Source organism: Lathyrus oleraceus, chromosome 4 (genome assembly GCF_024323335.1).
Source record: "Lathyrus oleraceus cultivar Zhongwan6 chromosome 4, CAAS_Psat_ZW6_1.0, whole genome shotgun sequence".
Taxonomy (NCBI): Eukaryota; Viridiplantae; Streptophyta; class Magnoliopsida; order Fabales; family Fabaceae; genus Lathyrus; species Lathyrus oleraceus.
This window is the reverse complement of record NC_066582.1, coordinates 432,610,657-432,620,564: the sequence shown is the minus strand read 5'-3', so window position 1 is coordinate 432,620,564 and position 9,908 is coordinate 432,610,657. Positions and strand designations below refer to the sequence as shown.

Here is a 9,908-nt window from a genome sequence, read left to right as displayed (position 1 = left end):
TCCCACACTTAAACCTTTGCTTGTCCTCAAGCAAAACATTAAAAAGCTCATAAAAGAAAATTTGTGTAAACGAGTGCTTCAGGTAAAAATTCTAAGTTCAAGTCGGGATGTAGTGATAGGTACTAACTGAGTGAACTAAGGGTACCATGATGACACTAATCCGCAAATACGGACATAAACTTCATTCCTATATTAACCAACCCATATTATCCCACAATACCTAGGCCCGCCTCTTCATCTCTTTTTGTGTCCTTTTCATTCAGGCGCAATCACATTAAGCCCGTTATTCGTACATGCTTCATAGTAGAGTGTCTTGTTAGTGATTATGATCTGAGCATGGGGTTTCTGGAACATAAATATGTGTAAACCCTTTTATTGAACCCAACTGTAGTTGTGGGGGATCGGATCGTAATCCGCCCTACCGAGTTCAGTGCCAAATACCTCTGAACCAACTAACAGTGGGTAAGTTTTTCTTTTTCTTTTTCTTTTTCTTTTTCTTTTTCTTTTTCTTTTTCTTTTTCTTTTTGTAGCAATTTTTTACAATTCTTTGGTTTAAATGACTTTGTGAGGGTCACCTATACCGGAGTTGCCTTTTTGCTTTCTTTTATTTTTTTGTTTTTCTGGATCATTCACCTATTTGCATCGGTCCCCTGCATAGAGGATGCGTAGGCCGGAGCTGACTGCTGAGATAAACTACTGAGGACTTATATGGAAATGATAATTAAGGCCATGGTATATGGGGTTTCGGGAGTGGTTCCTATATTTACGAAGTCTATGGTGCTAAAATAATACTGATGTTTCGTAAAGTTCTCCCAAGTCACCGCATCCTTACTCAAAACATGTCATTAAAACCTGAAAACTTTCGGAATAACACTGTTTTCTTTTGCAACAAAAAATTGGTGGGGCTAAAGGTATGGGGAGGTAGGATTGTACTAAAAAATATACTATATTTGGTGACTCGTCAAACTCATGCATTATACTAAAAAGCAAAATAAACAACTAAAAGGAAAATAAATAAATAAACTATCTAAAAACAGCAAAGAAAAGCGATAAAGGAAAGACGAGAAAGGTAATAAAGAAAAGACGATAGAGTCTCCTCCCACACTTAAATCGAACATTGTCCCCAATGTTTCGAAATAAGATAAGGGAAGAGTTACCTGACAACCTATTACTGACCACTAGTGCCCTCGCCATCCTGAGGTGGACGACGGGATCGGGTACGACGACGGTCTCTCTGATCCATCCTCGCCTGCAAGAGTGGTACCTGCAGAAGAAGAAGATGGTGCGGTGTGTGGTGGTGAAGGATGATGGGGGGACACATGGGGTACAGGAGATCTCTCTCTCCGATCATATTCATCATCAGTGTCATGTCCCGCCTCATCAGGAATGTTAGGAGGAAGAGGACCCAAAACAGGTGGAGCATCTAAAGCGTAGGTCCAATTCCTTTCATCTCGTATGTCTGTACGTCTAGTGCATGGTAAAACAACAGACGGGATGGCTACACCATGACTCATAAGCTTATAGTCTCCTTCTCTCTTCGAACGACACAATTTCATGTCTCTCAGAAATTTTAGGTTAATTGTGTGAGGAGGTAAGGAGTCTAGGGTAGCCATCTCATTGTTCAGGTTAAGCGCCCGAGCAATAGATGTAATCAATCCACCAAAAGAAATCGGTCCCGCTTTATTCAAAGTTAAAGTCATATGAGCAAGCATGAACGGGACCGAATTAATACGTCTATTTGTGAGGCTTCTTTGTAAAAATAGAAGCTCTCTAGCATTAACATTATTAGGATTCTCCCAGCCAAAAATAGTGCATGCCAACAGATATCGAAAAAATCTGATGGCCGGGTTATGGATAGATGAGGCAAGAACTCCTTCAAAAGAGTTTATGGAAGTGTTTGATAAACGCTCCCAGAAGGAAAATACCTCAACTGACCATTCGGAATCCAAAGGGGCCTCACAAATAGCACCGTCCCCATGAGTGATTCCTAACAAGCTGGCTAGTTCGTCGGTACTGAATTCGTATTCAACAGCAAACATTCTAAATCTGACAGTACCAACTGTGCTAGCAGTGTTAGGGTTGACAATATAAACTAAGGAACTCAAAAATTCAATTGTCAACCGCTCATAGGTAGGTTCTTTGTTGGAAAAGAAATTATGCAAACCTAAGTTGTCTAATAAATGAAATATTCTATGATAGATACCTAAATTGTAGAGACAATTTTCGTCAACATACCTTGTCAGGAGGATTTCCCGATTTTGCAACCGTTCAATAATTTTTCTTTGTCTATCCCCCGGTTTCCCTCCTCGAAGAATGAATCTGTTAAACTCCATTTGAAAGCTCTTAAAAAGTGATGAAGAAGATGAAGTGGTTTGTGAAAAGGTTGGATTTTTACGAAACCCGACGGATGAAAATGGAAATCGGAAAAATGATTTGTACGGTGTGAGAGTTAGAAAAGTATGAGCTTTTTGTGGGTTCAAGGATGTTTTTCCAAGGTGAAAAAATGGGTTTGGAAGGTTGTAAGTTGCAAAAATGGTGAAGAAAGGGGTTTTGCCCCGACCTTTTACAGACGCTGTGGCGGGCGCCACAGGGTCTATGGCGGGCGCCATAAGGCAAAATCTGGCTGGGCCGAATTTTGGTCCTTTGGCTTGGGCTTCTCTTGTCTTTTGGCTTTGAGGGGTCCAGATAGCATTTGTCTTGTGATTTTCCTAGCATCATTGACTTGCATAATTTTATAAAGGTAAAAACAAAAATAAAAATGAAACAAAAATTAAATATTAGACTAATAAATAAATAAATAACCGAAAAATAAAAATTGCAAATAAAACGAAAAATAAGACATATATAGATAAAAGTAGAAATATCAATGTATAGATGTAGTTTATATAATATTCCAAATGTGATAATATAAGATGAGTTATGTAAATACGAGAAATATAAAAAAGAGATAAAATAAGATGAAATGGTGAGATCATATAGTGGGGATGTCATCTTCCTGAGAGGAACCACGAAGCATGGATACCTCCTGCTTAAGATCTGCGATCTCCTGATATAGACAGTCAGCTTCAGTAGCATGGGTGAGATCGAACACTCCCATCTGTAAAGTGAGGTCAACCACCTCCTGTCTAAGCGCTGCGATCTCTCTATGACACTCAGCAATCAGAGTGCGGATGTCGGGTGTCTGCAATGAAAGATTATTAGAGAAAACAGTGATTTTGGGAGATGGTGGTGTAGGCGTGTATTCAGAAAATGGGTGGTGATCTCGGTTCCTCAACGGTCTCTCCCTGGCCCTCCAGAGCATAACTCCAATTTGCTGGATCATGCACACTGGTCATCATAGGATCTGGCAGTGTGAAGTAATGGATAGCCTCGCTGTCGACTAGCAGTCGGAACTGACATGGGTGGAAAGAGGCTCTCCTCATCAACCCTCTGGTCAGACAGAAGTCGATGTCCATGGTAGTGTACCCACAGTAGGTCCGAAGATGTAACAGCTTGCGAGACAGACCTAAAGCGACAACAATCTGCGTGATGATTCCGCCAACATGGATGACTCCTTCGGTAGATCTGGAGATACCGCTGAGACTGTATAATAAAAAGTTCCCACATGCTACTGTGCGAGACTGGGATGCACAAAATAATAGGAAGATCTCCTCTTCACTCAGCAGTGTCTCTGCATCCGGTCTTCCCAGGAAGGAATATGCTAATGTCATCTGAAAGTATCTGAAGGCGGGGTTATGTATGACATGAGACATCTGCATAGATGGATCCTGGCTTCCGCCACCTGAGATATCACTCCAAAACTTCTCAACCTCCTTACCTAGAAAATATCCCATAGGTGTCTCCGGGATAGCATCAAGAGTGGTCTGGAAGCCCAATAGGTCGCCGAACTCTTTCTGGATGAAGGAGTACTCAACTCCGAAAAGCCTGAAAGCAGCATACCCATCTGGTCCAGAGTATGGGTCATAGTCGAATGAACTCAGGAACTCCAAAGTCAGGTTCCTATAGGTGTTACTCAAGTCATCAGCAAGCTCGTCCCAGTGAAGCTGGTGGCTAAGGAATCGGATACTCGGCTCGATACCCAGTGCCTCCATACAGTGCTGATCAGGATAACGTGTGGGTGCCATAGGGCGCTGATACAAAGCAATGTAGCGCTCCCTCCGAGCATTATCTCTGTAGGCCACGTGCATGTCATCGAAATCCTGCATCCTGTAAAAGTTAAGAAAGTGATCCTGAAAATGCAAACCATTCAAATCTTAGTCTCAATGCAAAATATGATAAGATAAAATAAAAATAAAATTAAATAAATACGAAAAAGTAAAATGAAAGAAAAACCATGGGTTGCCTCCCACGTAGTGCTTGTTTAACGTCAATAGCTTGACGATTAGAATTTATACACCTGTAGTAGTAGGAATTGGTGGATCAATCAGGGTGTGGCTTGAGTAGTATGTTGGAATGTCTCCTCCTTCGTAGAGCTTCAGTCTTTGTCTATTTATAATGAATGGACTATAGGTATCGTTCTTGATTTCTACAGCTCCGGATCTCAGAATCTTGGATACTTCGAAAGGACCAGTCCATCTTGAACGTAGCTTTCCAGGAAAGAGTCGTAACATAGAGTTAAAAAGGAGAACAGGATCGCCTATATTGAAATTTTTCTTTATTATTCTTTTGTCGTGATAGGCTTTTGTCCTCTCTTTATATATTTTTGCATTCTCGTAGGCAGATTGCCTAAGTTCTTCTAATTTATGAATGTTTAGGGTACGCTTTTCTCCAGCGGCTAGGTAGTCTAAATTCAAAGTTTTAATGGCCCAATAGGCCTTATGCTCTAATTCGAACGGTAAGTGACAGGATTTTCCATAAACTAGTTGATAAGGAGTAGTTCCTAAAGGGGTTTTGAAAGCGGTTCTATAGGCCCATAATGCTTCTTGAAGCTTCTGAGACCAGTCTCTCCTAGAAATAGAAACAGTTTTCTCTAGGATTTGTTTTATCTCCCTATTAGATACTTCTACTTGGCCACTAGTCTGTGGGTGGTATGGTGTTGCTATTCTATGCCTAACTCCATATTTTCTTAAAAGTTTGTCAAATATTCTCGATATAAAGTGTGATCCTCCATCGCTTATGACTAAATATGGTGTTCCAAATCTAGGGAATATATAGTTTTTAAATAGTTTGATTACTACCCTAGTGTCGTTTGTGGGTGCAGTTATAGCTTCAATCCACTTAGACACATAGTCTACGGCTACTAAGATATACCTGTTTCCTAAGGATGGTGGAAAAGGTCCCATGAAATCTATACCCCATACGTCAAAGAGTTCTACTTCCTGAATGTTTCTTAGAGGCATTTCATCACGCCTTGAAATGTTTCCAGTGCGTTGGCATCTATCACACTTGACAATGCAAGCATAGACATCACGCCACATGGTAGGGCAGAATAGGCCAGCTTGAAGAATCTTGGCGTATGTCTTAGATGTGCTCGCATGTCCACCATATGGTGCAGAATGACAATGCTCGATAATACTATTTACCTCTTCTTCTGGAACACAACGGCGAAAAATGCCATCTTTACCCCTTTTGAAAAGGAGCGGTTCGTCCCAATAGAAGTTTCTCATATCGTGGAAGAATTTCTTTTTGCGGTGGTAGTCAAGATCAGGCGGTACTATATCAGCAGCTAGGTAATTAACGAAGTCTGCATACCAGGGTACGTTACTTATTGCTAAGGAATTTTGGGAGTGCTCATAAGGATCTAGGTTATTATCTTCAATGGTTTCTACTCTAGCGATCAATCTATCATAGACGAAACCATCGTTTATGGGTACTAGTTCAGGTTTTAGATGTTCTAGCCTAGAAAGGTGATCGGCTACTACATTTTCAGTGCCTTTTTTATCTCTTATATCTAAATCAAACTCTTGTAGTAATAGAATCCATCGGAGTAACCTGGGCTTGGCATCTTTTTTACTTAATAGGTAACGAATGGCAACATGATCGGTGTAAACTATAATTTTTGCTCCTACTAGATAAGATTTAAATTTGTCTATAGTGAAAACTACAGCGAGTAATTCTTTTTCAGTTGTTGCGTAGTTAAGTTGGGCAGCATCTAGGGTTCTATTGGCATAATAAATGGCATGTAATTTTTTATCTTTCCTTTGTCCTAGAACGGCTCCAACTGCGTAATCATTAGCATCGCACATTATCTCAAAAGGTTCCGACCAATCAGGTGGTTTCATAATGGGTGCTGAGATCAATGCTTGCTTTAAAAGATTAAATGCGTCATTACATTTTTCATCGAAAATGAATTTAGCATCTTTCATTAAAAGTCTAGTTAAAGGTTTAGTTATTTTGGAGAAGTCCTTAATAAAACGCCGGTAGAATCCAGCGTGTCCAAGGAAGCTTCGGACTTCTCTGATGGTTTTTGGTGGTTTTAGGTTTTCTATAACTTCTATTTTAGCTTTATCTACCTCTATACCTTTTTTGGAAACTATATGTCCTAAAACTATTCCTTCGGTCACCATGAAATGACATTTTTCCCAATTTAGCACGAGGTTCACCTCCATGCATCTCTCCAGGATTTTCTCAAGGTTAGCAAGACAATTGTGGAAATCAAATACGCAAACCGAGAAATCATCCATAAACACTTCCATGATACCATCTAGGTAATCTGCAAAGATTGACATCATGCAGCGTTGGAAAGTAGCTGGGGCATTACAGAGGCCGAACGACATTCGTCTGTAGGCAAAAGTTCCATAAGGGCATGTAAAGGTAGTTTTTTCTTGATCTTCGGGGTGGATAAGTATTTGGAAGAATCCAGAGTATCCATCTAGATAGCAGAAGTAAGAGTGTCTGACTAGACGCTCCAACATCTGGTCTATAAATGGTAAAGGGAAATGATCCTTCCTAGTTGCTTTATTTAATTTTCTATAATCTATACACATCCGCCATCCTCCTTCTAAATGTTTTGCTACATGTTCGCCTTTATCGTTTTGCACGACTGTGATGCCTCCCTTTTTAGGTACTACATGCATAGGGCTCACCCACTTACTATCCGAGATCTGGTAGATTATACCTGCCTCAAGTAACTTAAGAACTTCCTTTTTAACAACATCACTCATTATAGGGTTTATTCTTCTCTGATATTCCCTAGAGGGTTTTGAATCTTCTTCGAGCGAAATCCGATGCATGCATACGGATGGACTTATACCTTTCAGGTCAAAGATATTATATCCTAAGGCTGAGGGATATCTTCGTAAAACGTCTAAAAGTTGGTTCGTTTCCTCTTGGCTCAAGGTAGCACTGACTATAACTGGACGATTCATCTTTTCATCGAGGAACTCATATCTCAGGTTCTTAGGCAGTTCCTTAAGTTCTAAGGTTGGTTTCTTAGGGCATGGCATAGGATCTGGAGTAAGGGATAAACATTCGTAAAGGTTATCATCGACGTAGTGTTTCTTAAAGTCATCATCTTCCCTTATGAGAGTTGATGGTAACTTAATTGTTTTTATAATTTCTTTTTGTTCTAATTCTCTAACACATTCATCAATGATATCTAAGGCATAACACGAGTCTCCCATCACAGGTGCCATAAGAAATTTCGAAAGTATAAATTCTATTTTCTCATCACCTACCTCAAATGTCAACTTTCCTTTCTTGACATCTACTATGGCTCCTGTAGTCGATAAGAATGGTCTACCTAGAAGGATTGGTATATCATTGTCCTCTTTGATGTCCATGACAACAAAATCAGTAGGGATAAATAACTGACCTATCCTAACAGGGACATCTTATAAAATGCCTATCGGATATTTAACAAATCTATCGGCTAACTGAAGTGACATCTTAGTGGGTTGTAATTCTCCTAAGTTTAACCTCTCACAAACCGCTAAAGGCATTAAGCTCACACTAGCTCCTAAGTCTAGAAAAGGTTTTTTGATGACATGATTACCCAAAAGGCAAGGAATGGAGAAATTTCCAGGATCTTTATCTTTCTTTGCTAATTTGTCCTCGGAAATAGCATTACATTCCAAAGGCTTTGGATCGCCAAGTCTACGTTTGTTGGTAAGGATGTCTTTGAGAAACTTTGCATAAGAAGGTATTTGGGTGATGGCTTCTGTGAAAGGGATTTCTACATGAAGTTTTTCTATAACTTTAATAAATTTTTGATATTGTTTATTGATCTGGGTTTGTTTGAGTCTTTGGGGATATGGTATAGGTGATTTATATGGCGGGGGATGGTACGTAAGTTTTATCTTTAGGTTCCTCTCCTTTTTCTCGACCTTCATGGTTTTCAGATTCCTCTGGTTCCTTTACTTCGTCCGTGGGCTTGGTACATTCCTTAGAAGTTTCGGGTTCACTCAATCTAGGGTTTGGTGGCTCATCATAAGCGTTACCACTTCGTAGGGTAATGGCATTGGCTTGTCCTCTCGGATTTTGTTGAGGTTGTCCAGGGAACTGTCCTCCAGGTGTAGTCTGAGGGGCTTGGTTTAAAGCTACCTGAGAGATCTGGGTTTCAAGCATCTTGGTATGAGTAACTATTTGGTCAACCTTGGTTCCTAACTGAGTAATCAATTCGTTAACATGAATGTTCTGGTTCATGAACTCCTTGTTTTGTTGGGTTTGAGCGGTGATAAAATTTTCCATAATTTTCTCAAGGCTCGGTTTTGGTGGTACAGGTTGCATAGGTTGATTTGATCTAGGGGCTTGATAACTAGGTCTCGGAGGTGCATTATTTTGAATAGGGTTATTGTTTTTATAGGAGAAGTTCGGGTGATTCCTCCATCCAGGGTTATAGGTATTCGAATATGGGTTCCCTTGGGTGTAGTTCACTTGCTCAAAGTGGGTTTCGTTTAATAGACTGCATTCTGCAGATTGGTGTCCTTTGGTTCCACATATCTCACAATTCGACGAAACTGCGGCTACAGTATTCGAGTTTATGCACATATGCTCGACTTTGAGGGCTAATGCGTCCATTTTAGCTTGTATCATGTCTATAGAGCTTAGTTCATGCACTCCTCCTTGGGCTTCCTTCTTCTCAACTGTCGCTCGTTCGACTCCCCATGATTGATGGTTTTGAGCCATATCTTCGATGAGGGCACTAGCTTCAGGATAAGGTTTGTTCATCAGAGCACCGCCTGCGGCAGCGTCGATGGTCATTTTTGTGTTGTAAGGAAGTCCATTATAGAAGGTTTGAATGATTAACCAATTTTCTAAACCATGATGTGGGCATGCTCGTAACAACTCTTTATATCTCTCCCAAGCTTCGAACAACGATTCTCCTTGGTTTTGGGTAAATCTAGTTATATGGTTTCGAAGAACGGTGGTTTTTACTCGGGGGAAAATATCTAGCAAGAAAAACTCTTCTAAGGTTATCCCAAGTCGTAATAGAATTGAGTGGAAGGGAATATAACCATGATAGGGCTTTATCTCTGAGGGAAAAAGGAAATAATCTTAAACGTATTGCCTCAGGAGAAGCTCCATTGGTTTTAAAAGTGTTTGCTAATTGAAGAAATATTTTTAAATGTTGGTTTGGGTTCTTAGTAGCGAGACCTGCGAATTGTCTCTGTTGCACTAGTTGCAACAGGGATGGTTTAAGTTCAAAATTATTAGCTGGGATGGTTGGGTTTACTATACTAGAACTAGGTTCTTCATAGATGGTTGAGCGAAATCTTTAAGAGGTCTTTGGTTTTGATCTTCAGCCATAACTCTCTTAATTCTATGAAAGAATAAACGTGCGCGAGCGTAACGTTCAGGTTCCGCCAGAGGATATACTAAGCTTAAACTTCCGGTGTTGCGAGTTCTTCGCATTGACCGGCGGGAAATAGCCTAAGTCTAAACGATATAACAACAGGGAAATGAAATTTGACGAAATTGGGCCCCGGCAATGGCGCCAAAAACTTGATGCGGTTGTTTCGCAAGTATAC

At 40.2% G+C, this 9,908-nt stretch overlaps 1 non-coding gene across 1 annotated transcript; it reads left to right on the top strand.

The window, feature by feature from the left end:
- The first annotated feature begins 9,196 nt into the window (after positions 1 to 9,196).
- On the top strand, positions 9,197 to 9,303 carry LOC127077886 (small nucleolar RNA R71). Its single transcript, XR_007787652.1, has one exon. It is a non-coding gene; the product is annotated as a small nucleolar RNA R71 (small nucleolar RNA).
- The last annotated feature ends 605 nt before the right edge of the window (positions 9,304 to 9,908 follow it).